Source organism: Myxine glutinosa, chromosome 10 (assembly GCF_964187855.1).
Source record: "Myxine glutinosa chromosome 10, kmMyxGlut1.1, whole genome shotgun sequence".
Lineage (NCBI taxonomy): Eukaryota > Metazoa > Chordata > Myxini > Myxiniformes > Myxinidae > Myxine > Myxine glutinosa.
In genome coordinates, this window is record NC_136270.1 from 117,822,601 (window position 1) to 117,834,328 (window position 11,728).

Sequence of the window (11,728 nt, forward strand, 5' to 3'; positions counted from 1 at the left end):
CAACCAAACAAGGCAGAAACCAAAAAATACACCAATTTTTTTTGTCAAAAACCCTAACAAAATGCATCTTAGGATATGTAATGTCTACCAACAAATTCTAGCAGATGGGGACACCCTGCTGAGCATCTATCTGAGAGACGGCTCATAGTTGGGCCAGAAATGAAACCCAGGCTCGACTTGTCAAAGTCAACTGCGCCACCTCTGCGCCATCCTTTCGGAGCGTGTTTGTTTACATGTATGTGCATTTATACATGTAGACGTATCGTAAATTCGAGTCACGTCAGTAAGTACAGTCAATAATATAGATCTCATGAAGGTAAATATAACTTTCAAATAATTGGTCCTCTTAAGTCAAATTTGATCAGGCAAATAGCATTCAGTGATTTGTGTTTTGTTGGCATTTAGCTGAAAACATTTAGCTTTGTCTAATCGAGTGTTGCTGGGAGAGTTCCTGCTGTGCCGACATGTGATGCCGCTCGGTGTTAATGCACGTTTTTTTTAACGTTTTGATCTTCCTTGGACCATAATCCCTGCTGCATTTTGGGAATAATTGCAGGTTTCCAGACGCCATGCTGAATGTAGCCCCAGATTTTGCGTCCGGTTGCATTCACCTGCTTTTGTTCCGAATGGGATATTTTTGGTGGCCTTGTGCTGAGCTGTTGCATACGATCATCCATCTAATTGGCCTGCTTGCTGGAGGAGAAGCTTGTCATTTTCAATCATGTGAATGGTGGGGAAATTATACTTAATAGTGTTCAAGACGTTGGAATGTTTCTAAATTTTGTTGCGCTTTTGGAAGAAAAATCGGGAGCAAGTCTTTCCTTCCGTAACAAGAGTAGTCTGCACCGGGATTGAAATAATCGAAGGAAGACCTGACATTACCTCCTCAAAAGGTGGATAGACTGTCTGTCTGTCTGTGAACAGGATATCTCACAAAGTTATCTTGTCTTCCCCCATCCAAATCCTTGATCTCTTCCACCCCCGTTAATTCACCCCAGATCCACTTTTTTTTGGAATTCCCGACTCATTTCTTTCCTGGAAGTTCTAGCAGTGTCCATGTGTTTTATACCTTTCCCATCCCCCCCCCCCCCACCTTCCCATGCCTCCTCCCCCCAAGCCCTCTCCCTCCCACAGATCTCCTGATGTCTCTGTTCTCTGCTGTTGTACTTGTGTGCTTCCCTCTCCCTCCCACAGATCTTCCAATGTCCCTGTTCTCTGCTGTTGTACTTGTGTGCTTCCCTCTCTCTCCGCATCTTGTCTCTCGCTCCCTTTATTGTATGTTTTGTGTGTCCATTTGTTTTTTTTTGTGATTGATGTTAGCTCTTCCACGAGCCTCGATCTTGTATCCAAAAAAAAAAAAGTTGTGCACGGTTTCGGACGAAATTTGGTCGAGAGGTTTGTGTGTGTGACGAGGACGAATCTGTTAGATTTTGGTGAAGATCCACATCCGGATCCTAGAATTTTTTAAGAGATGCTTCACTATTGAGAGATAGGGCTAAAACCGACATAAACCGTTAAAATCCAACGGTGTCCATTGTGATGAGTCGTCGAGTTATCACCTGTCACAAATTAGAAATTCTTGCCTGGACTGTGGGTCTTCTTGGAGGATCCTTAACACCAGGTAACACCAGCTTGTTATCTTAGTGTGGGCTTGTATGGGTTGCATGTTTCACGTGAACAGTCTTCTTCGGATACCAAACACAACCAATCCCAAGCCTCGTGTAGTAATCCCTCAAATCAAACTGTTCGTGGCTAAGATTTTCAAGCACACCTTTGTTATATTTGCTGCAAAGCCACTCTCCAGCTCTAATTCAGGTGTAGTGGCCGGACAAAGAAAGCTGTTCCCTTTGTTTTATTTCTTCCAGGATAAAAGGAAAATTACTCAAATGTATTGGAATATTTTTCAGTATAAGAAAACTTACAATTTCCCCTCGAAGCCTTTGTTCCAACCTTTGTTCCATCTGCGTAGAGCTCTTCGGGCGGAGTGCTGTCCTATTGACATGCTTACACCATCACTGGCATTTCCTCCTTTTAAAGGGTGAGCTGTTTTCTTGACTCCACATTTAAGACAGACGTGTGTGCCTGTGTCTTCCACCATCTTGAGAGGTTACTCACATCTGACCTCACTTCCTCTTCTGCATGTTCATTGCCTCATTCTGATCGTCATTCCATCACTGACCTTCTTTCTGTCCACACAACGACATTGCCTTTCAATGTTATGCTTCTCCATTGTGCTACTTACAATCTTTCACCCAAGGACGACTGTGTCACTTCCTTTGTCCTGGCTGTCATTCTGAAACGTCACAGCCTTGATTTTGAACGCTGCCACACTGTTTCCTTGCACTTACAGTACACTAAATTCCTCTTATTCCTCATTCACCACTGTATTTGCAGGTATTGTGCGGTACAATATTGCTTGCCATATATCGCAAGAACCTTCTGAGTCTACACTTGCTAGTGATTAAAGTTGAATACCATGTTTCGTGCTAATATAAGATCTATTGGGGTTTTTTTTTCATTCACAACTTTCTAAAAGGTTGTTGGTATACCTTTTTCAACAAACGCAATACAAAATGTATCGCTAACTGGTTGTGGTTTCATATCAGTGCAAGTTTTTGAGTAGATTCTTCTTTGAGATGCCAAAAGACTGAATGATCATAATTTAGTAAATCAGCACCATGGTATCTATGTCTAAAATATAGATGGGTCGCCAGTTTGGCAGGGGTAGCATCGTGTTGGCTTAGCGGTTAGGGTGCCGGCTTGGGATCCTAGGATCCTGGGTTCGAATCCCGGTCGATCGCTGAATTAACGCCAAACGCCAGTTGACTCAGCCTGTCATCCTTCTGAAGTCGGCCAATTGAGTACCAGTTCACTGGTAATTCCCTGTGTGTCACAAGAGGTGACTCACAGGGTTGGTAGCAGGAAGGGCATCCAGCCATAAAACTTTGCTTCAAAAAAAGAAGGGACCTCGGTGCCTGAAAAAGGCCAACCCCTACTCTGTGGGGAAAAATGGTCTCTAAAGGTGGTCATCGTCATGTCACCAGTTTGGCACAGAAACTTCGTCGATCGAGAAAGCTAAAAAGATCAGCTTGCTTGGGGCACCTCATCACATGGAGAACTAGAACGGTATTCGGTGGTGTGCGCGTACCTCCGCCAAGCTGAACAGTTCACGTTTTGTATCCACTGATAGATAGGCTGCATCTGGATTCGGACCTGAACGAAAATCTAATCGGCTTGTTCTTGTCACCGAACCAACTCATCCACCAAGTTTATGCATAATCCGTCCACAACTTTTTGAAACATCATGCTATAGAGCGTTTTGGCCCGATCACTCAATGATGAAGAATCACTTAATTTTTTTTAGAAAATTCTGGTATCTAAATCCGGATCTTCACCAAAATCGGACAAATTTCTCCTTGTCACACACTCAATCTGTCCACCAGGTTTCGTCCGAATCCTTTTTTTTTTTTGAGATATCTTGAGATTTTGAGATATTTTGAGCAACTTTTTGAGATATCCTGTTCACCGGCAGACAAACAGGCAGACAGACGTGAAAATATTACCTCCGTTCACCTCAGGTGGTGGAGGTAATGAAAAAAAAAATTAAATGGAGAAAAATATTGCCACGTATGAAGCTCCTGTTAAACCAGGAACCTCAGCACTGAGTTAGACTCGGCAGATAGACCAAATGATCTTATATTGCACTGTGTTAAGCAAGGTCTCCTGGAGGTGACTTCCATCCTCTTCCTCCATGCTCCACCAACACAGGGTGAACCCAAGTTGGGACAATCCAAGAGTCAAAGGCACACTGAGTCCACTCCAAAACTCTATGATCAATTTGCCTGTCCTCTTACCACACAAGGCTTTTGTGATCTCTCTCAAAAAAGAGGCCTCTTCTTCATCTCCCTGTCTCTTTTTGTCCCCTTCCACAAGCGTCGTCCCTCTTTGTTTTCCCTTCCTGTGTGGAGTTCTCTGCTCTGGCCATCCCATCCATGGGGGCAGGCAGCACCTATAAAAAATATTGCAGGATGGCACTTCTGTCTCCACAGCACATTATACCACCATGGCTGGAACACATTGGCCAGACAGATTGTGATGGCCAGCCAAATGTGTGTCTCTCTCATGAGAAGTTCTTGCCTACTAGCCCCGCCTACTACATGAGGCATTAATGCCCACATATTAAAGTCTACCCTGTCTATAAATTACATAGGTTTGCTCCTCAGCGCCACATGCAACAAACGACTTAACCTGACAGATTCCTGTCACATGTCAATCTAACCGCTACTCAAAACACACGTACTATACTACACTTACCACAGTTTGGCTATGGATCCCCCACCCTTCCACGTAACTGTATTATCTTCAACCTATATATAAGAGGAAAAAATACAACATTTTAATTGATCAAGGTCACCTTGTTGGCGACAACAAAGATTGTTGAGATGTGCACATCACAACGGCCCAAGTACATTTTAGACAATTATCCTGGGAGATTCTTAAAAAGAGATATGGCATTTAATCAAGAAAGTTTATATGGGTATAACGATCACGCACAGGACATGATTCCCAGCCGTCAACACACCTACCTGATAAATACAGGTGCCTCATGTTCACCATCTTTGTTTCCCATCTTCTAACTTTAGCCAAAATTATTATGCGGTCTTTTGTGAAAGCATTTGCCAGTTTCACATCACTTTTTATTGGCTTCAGAAGGTCAATGGGCAAAACGCACATCTCTGAGTTTAATTGCTCTTGGAGGCTTCTTCAAAATAGATTCAAAGATAAGTTTGTCGTCTTCTCTAAAGGTACTTCAAAAGTTGCATTTTGGTGTAACCAGAACCTAACGTTTTTGAAGTATATACAGGAGGGCCTTGCCTTTCACAGAGGGGGCAGAGAGGGTGAGAGAGGAAGGGGTTACGTTCTTGAGAATCCCCGTGAACAGCAAATGCGCAAACTTAGGGAGTAATAGGGTAAACAAGTCAGGAGACGACGATGGTTCACGAGCGAGCGGTATTCAATGACAAAGGACGGACTATAACCGAAACAGGCCCGGAGAGGCCAGGCCTGGAAATGTCAAAACGAAGGTTACTGACCTTGAAATGAGATAGAAAATAATGTATAATAAGTTATGAGGTTAGTTAGCTACACAATACCGAAAATTCGGTTCGATTCCGACAACTTTGAAACTTTGACCTTTGTGACCTTCAAAGGTCAAAGGTCGAAGATTCCGAAATTTGTTGGAAAACTTGTATTTCATGATGTATGCAATAATATAAGATCATGTACGACATTTCACCCTATCAGGAAGCGAACAATGTAATAAAACCATCAAAAATCGACTTTTCTAAATTTCGTGACCCTGTGACCTTGACGTTGGGGCGAAAATGAAAAATCGAGCTCCGTGGGGCTAGACACGTGACATTGGCCTAACCAAATACCGAAACCCCTGTCAGATTCCACCAACTCCCTCGGAGAAGATGTAGCTTGAACTCGATTACCCCCTACAAATACATCTTTTTTGGGCGTGGCTCCGCCCACAATGGGTGCAATACGCCCACTCGTTTTTGAAGTATATACAGGAGGGCCTTGCCTTTCACAGAGGGGGCAGAGAGGGTGAGAGAGGAAGGGGTTACGTTCTTGAGAATCCCCGTGAACAGCAAATGCGCAAACTTAGGGAGTAATAGGGTAAACAAGTCAGGAGACGACGATGGTTCACGAGCGAGCGGTATTCAATGACAAAGGACGGACTATAACCGAAACAGGCCCACCGTTTGCCCTTCACGTGACTCGTGGTGGTCCCTCTCGGCTCTCCCCCCGTTGGTATTTTTGTGCACATAAGATTGTTCACGGTTCTGTTTAAATATTATTTAAATATGGATAACCTTTCCCCTTCAGTGTTTTACTCAGTGGTATTTTACAACACGCTGTTTTTCTTCCTATTTAAAAGGCTTTTCTCAATTTCCTCTCCAACTCATTCCACCTCAAAAAAAAGAAATTCAATATCTTATACGTCTCCCTCACTACATGGTCTAAATTCACATTCATTCCATCCCTCCTCCATCATTCTGAACCGGATTGCTAACTTGAAAATCACAACAAACCCAATTTGTTTTCAATGTTCGTCTTTCATTAATCATCCACTTTCTAAACTCCCCTCTTGCCCCTCCCATCCAAATCCCTCCCCTTGCACCTACACTCCTAAACTCCCCCCTTGCCCCGCCACTCTTAAACTCCCCCCCTACCCCTCCACTCCTGAACTCCCCCCTTGCCCTTCCACTCCTGAACTCCCCCCTTGCCCTTCCCCTCCTAAACTCCCCCCTCACTCCTCCCCTTCAAAACTCCCCCCCAACCCCTCCCATTCAAATCTCCCCCCCATACCATTCCTCTCCAATTCTCCCTCCTCCCCCCTCCTCCTCAAAGCTGCCTCCTCCCCACTTCGTCTCCCTTCTATCTCATACCTCCACCCCCCCCCCCCCAACCTTCTTCTTTCCTCTGCCCTCCCTCAAACAACCCCTCTCTGTGCCTCATCCCTTCACCTTCAAACCTTTCATCCTCCTCATCCTTCCCTTTCTTGGAACTCTTCTGCAATCGCTGACACACTAACAACTGCTCTCCCTACCTCCCCCTCTCATCCTTCATCTTACCCTACTCCTCCCCTCCCCTGTCCTGTACCCGATGCTCCCCCTCTCTCTTCATTAACGGTATGGACCTCAAACATCCGGGGCCTTCGCTCAAACCTGACTGATCTCTCCATACAGGTTGCTTCTGACAATCCAGACTTGATCTGCTTAACAGAGACTTTCCTCCTTCAAGATGTCTCTGATTCCTTAATATCTCTTCCTGGTTACTCCCTCCTCCGGTATGATAGACCTGAGCCTCGGCCTGGTGGTGGGGTGGCTATCTTTATCAAAAACTCTCTTCCTCACTCTCCTTGCACTGCCCTCTCTTCTCCTCACCCCCAGGAGTACCTCTGGCTACGGCTTCCTCTCCGCTCCCACCTTTTGTTCATATGTGTTCTGTACCGTCCCCCAAACAGTGATGACTCCATCTACATTTCACTGTCTGACAACATGGACCAACTTCTATCCACTCATCCCAACTCTCTCTTCCTCATATGTGGTGACTTCAATTGTCATCATGCCACCTGGTTGGGTGTGGGTTCCTCTCTCACCAGTCATGGCACCTCAGCAAAGGACTTCTGTGACTCACTGGGATTGACACAATCTGTCAATTTCTCGACCCGGATCTCAGCCAATGGAGTATCTTCTCTTCTAGACTTGGTTATGACTAACTTCCCTGCTAATGTCTGCTGCTCTTCTTCTGCTCCAATCGGTTCTTCTGATCATGTGCTTGTCAAAGTGGACATCTCTCTGGCCATTCTCAGAGAGCCTCCTCAGCGTCGACGAGTCTGGCATTTCACTCAGGCCGACTGGGACGGTCTTCAAGCAGCCATCAATCGTCTGGATTGGTCTCCCATCTCCACTGCCTCTGACATCAATTCTTCCTGGGAATTCTTCCAAAGCAAACTGATCTCTCTCATGCACAGATTTATCCCATCTCGCCTTCAGTTGTCTTACCCTTCCTCCCGTCCATGGTACACTGAATCTTGTGGTGAGGCAGTTGCCCTGAAACAACTTGCCTTTGCCTCTTGGAAGGCTAATCCAACTGAAGGAAATCTCAGTTCCTTCCACCAAGCTCGGAACAAGTGTGTGTCTACCCTCAGGAGTGCCAGGAAGCACTATCTCTCCTCACTCAAGAATGAACTCTCAAACCTGTCTCCTTCCTCCAAATCCTGGTGGCGTCTGGTCAAATCCCTTTCTGGTGTTTGTTCCCCCTCCATCCCCTCCCTTACCTCAAATGGCCACACAGTTGACATCGCACGTGACAAAGCCGAATGCCTCAACTCTGTGTTTGCCTCAAAATCCTTAGTCCCAAACCCATCTCTCTCTGTTCCCACCTTTCCCAGTCGAACCAAACTGCTCCTGGACTCTGTGACCTTCTCTCCTGACAAGGTGGAGGAGTTTTTGTCAAACCTCGACTCTGATTCTGCAACTGGACCAGATGGCATCAGCCCACGGGTCCTAAAATCCTGCTCTGCCGCTCTATCTCACCCTCTCTCTGTTCTTTTCACCCTATCTTTTGCTCAAGGTCATCTGCCAGCATCCTGGAAATCAGCAAACATTACCGCTTTACACAAAAAAGGTGCAAAAACAGATCCTTGCAACTACAGACCAATCAGCCTGCTCCCAATTATCAGCAAAGTCATGGAATCCATCATTGCTTCGGATATGAAATCTTTCCTCTTCTCCAATGGCTTGATCTCTGATCATCAATTTGGTTTCAGACCAGGTCACTCTACTCTGGACATGCTGCTTCTGCTGTCTCAACACTGGATGGAGGTCCTCAATGCCAAACAGGAAATCAGAGCTGTCTCCCTTGACATATCACGTGCCTTCGATACGGTCTGGCACCCAGCTCTGCTCACCAAACTCTCCTCCTATGGTATCCATGGAAATCTCCATGCATGGCTTGCGGACTTCCTCTCTGGTCGTAGTCAACGTGTGGCCCTGAATGGATTTCTCTCATCTCCCCTTCCCGTTCAGGCTGGAGTTCCCCAAGGCAGTGTGCTGGGCCCTGTGCTTTTTCTGGTCTTTATCAATGATCTCTCTGACTCTCTGGAAAATCCTCTGTATCTCTTTGCTGATGACTCCACTCTCTGCCGCTCCATTCCTCTTCCCTCAGATCGGCAGTCTGCAGCCTCCTCACTCTCTGAAGACCTGGACAAAATCACAGACTGGTCAAACATGTGGAACATGTCTTTCAATCCTGACAAATCTCACACTCTTACTATGTCTCTCCGAAAAGATCGACTGGACAACCCTCCCATCTACTTTCTCAACAATCCTCTCCAAGAAGTTCTGTCGCTCAAGCTTTTGGGTCTCACCATCTGCCATGATCTTTCTTGGGAAAACCACATTTCCAAGCTGGCCTCCAAAGCCAGTCGCCGACTGGGCATCCTCCGTCGTGCGAAGTCCTTCTTAGGCACACCTGAGCTCCTCACCACATACAAGGCTTTCATCCGCAGCTCAATGGAATACTGTTCTCCCCTATGGGCTGGTGCTCCTGCCTCACACCTGGCTCGGCTTCACGCTGTTGAATCCAAAGCTTTCAGAATCATTGGAATCTCCCGCGATGAAGCTATCTCTGAGGGCCTTTCACTCACTCACCGCAGGCAGGTAGGTGGTCTTTCTGTCTTCTACCGACTCCTCTCCGGCCTTGCTCCCCCAGCTCTCTCTGTGCTCTGTCCCCCAAATATTCCTACAGGTCGCACAAGATCTGCCAGCCACCCTCTGATGGTTAAACTGCCGAAATCTCGGCTCTCTGCTCACCTTCACTCTTTCATTCCTCTTTTCTCCCGCCTCTGGAACAAACTCCCACACTCACTTCAATCACACTCCTCCCTCCAGGTCTTCAAAACAGCTGTTCACCACCATCTCTTATCTTCCCCCATCCAAAACCTTGATCTTTTCTACCCCCACTAATTCACCCCAGATCCACCTTGTTTGAAATTCCAACTTCTTTCCTGGAAGTCTTGGCAGTGTCCATATGTTTTATACCTCTCCCACCCCCCCCCCCCCTTCCCATGCCTTCCCCCCAAAGCCCTCTCCCTCCCACAGTTCTCTCGATGTCTGCATGTCTCTCGGTCCCTGCTCTCAAATGTTGTGTTTGTGTCCTTCCCCCTCTCTCCCCATCTTGTCTACCGCTCCCGATGTTATTTGTTTTGTGTGTCTGTTTGTCTTTCTGTGTGATTAATGTTCGCTCTTTCACGAGCCTCGATCTTGTATACAAAAAAAAAAAAAAAAAAAAAAAAAACTAGGCAGGACACAACTAGATCATGCTATCAACCTCCCACCCAAGTTTCATCAAGATCGGATGATATCATCGGGTAGTTATGCTGCGGACAGACAGACAGACAGACACACACACATGAGGAATATAGTGGTCACTTGATAACCCGTGAACCAATAGGGTTAGTGACATCAACTTTAAAATTTCTCGAAATTGTACATTTAAATTAAAATGCTTGTGCATTGTTTTGTGCTTTATCTTTTCTTAAAGTAATATTATTATTTTCTATGCATCCTGTGTCTGCTGGTTGCATCGTTGCTGGGAAGGCAGCTGTGCCGTTGATGCAGTGCCCCCTGCTTACAGTAGCCGGTACTCATTTTGCTGACGTCAGAAGGATGACAGGCTGAGTCAACCCACCTGGTGTTATTTAACGTCACGACAGGGGCTCAAACTCCCCAGATATGAACTGCGATGAAAAAAAACCCAGATATCTCATTAATGACCTTCAGTGAAGAAGTAACCCACCTGCCCCTTTCTTGGTCTTGTCTCCACGTGATTCCACTCTGCACTTTCTGTTTGAGTCTTGATGCCCGCAGGGAAACTTAGGATGGGCACTAAAGTGCTACCTATGAAAAGACTCCTGCCCAAAATCCTGTGAACTGGATTTTACTTTAAAGAAGGAATAAGGAAGATGCACAGCTGCTGAAATAAAGGCATGGATGGCTCTCGCTACAACTACAATTGCGTGGGGCTGTGGTTAATTGTGGCGAATCATGTGAGCTGAATCTAAATCTCAAATAGGCCCTGAGTGGCCATGATGGATACCATAGATGATGAGTACTTGAGATTCCTGGACGTGTTTAGTTTGCAATGATCTGCTAATGCTCCATTTTGTTCTCAAAATATTCCATCCTTTTGTCAAATCTTGTGAAACTTTGATAGAAGGTTCTAGAATACACAACAATATTGATTTTTTTGGTTTGTTTTTTGTCCCAGCTTGACTGTGAAAACTGACGAAAGATCCTGCAAGGCAGCATTTTCTGACATGCCATTAATAAACCTCATTCAAGGAGTATGAGTTGAGTTTAACAGTCGAGATTGGAAGGGAATGGCTGGAGAGGTGAGGTCGAATGGCTGAGTAAAAGAAATGGTAGTGAGACCGACACACTCATACAAAGCAGGTGAGTAAAGGTCCAGAGAGAAGGTGGAAGGTAAAAGAGTGGTCGTGATTGGTGTGAGAATAAATAATATCCCTGACTATACACATTTGTGATGGTCGTTCAAAATGTCCGAGGCAAGAGATACAATCCCCCCAAGAAATGCTAATATTATATTTATTCTTCACCAGCAAATACCACCCATCACTTCACTGACGGGAATACTGGAGAGGAGCGGAGAGAAAGAGGGGGAGGGAGAGAGAGAGAGTGGGAGAAGGTGTGGAGAGAAAGACGGGTGGGAGAGAGAGAGAGGAGGGGGAGAGAGTGGGAGAAGGTGTGGAGAGAAAGACGGGTGGGAGAGAGAGAGGGGAGGGGGAGAGAGGGGAGAGTAAATGCAAAGGTATCCAGGGTTGCCGGGCAATGCCTTCCCCTTCCTCCTCCCACCCATCCCCTGCTGCCTCGCACCCCACTCCCTCCCTAGTCACAACCCATCCCTCCCTTCAGACTCCCACCTCACCTTTTGCCCTCCCTCCTCCACCCTTTCCTTCCCTCTTCCCACCCCACCCCCCCCTCTCCCCCACATAAACGTAACAATTTTAAGTTGTGAATTGTGAGAAAATTACTGTTTTATATGATCCGATAAAGTTTTGTCATGATTTACCTTGGGAGCTCAGACGAGCATGGTCACAATCGAGGTCGTTTCACTGAATATGGAGAAGGTG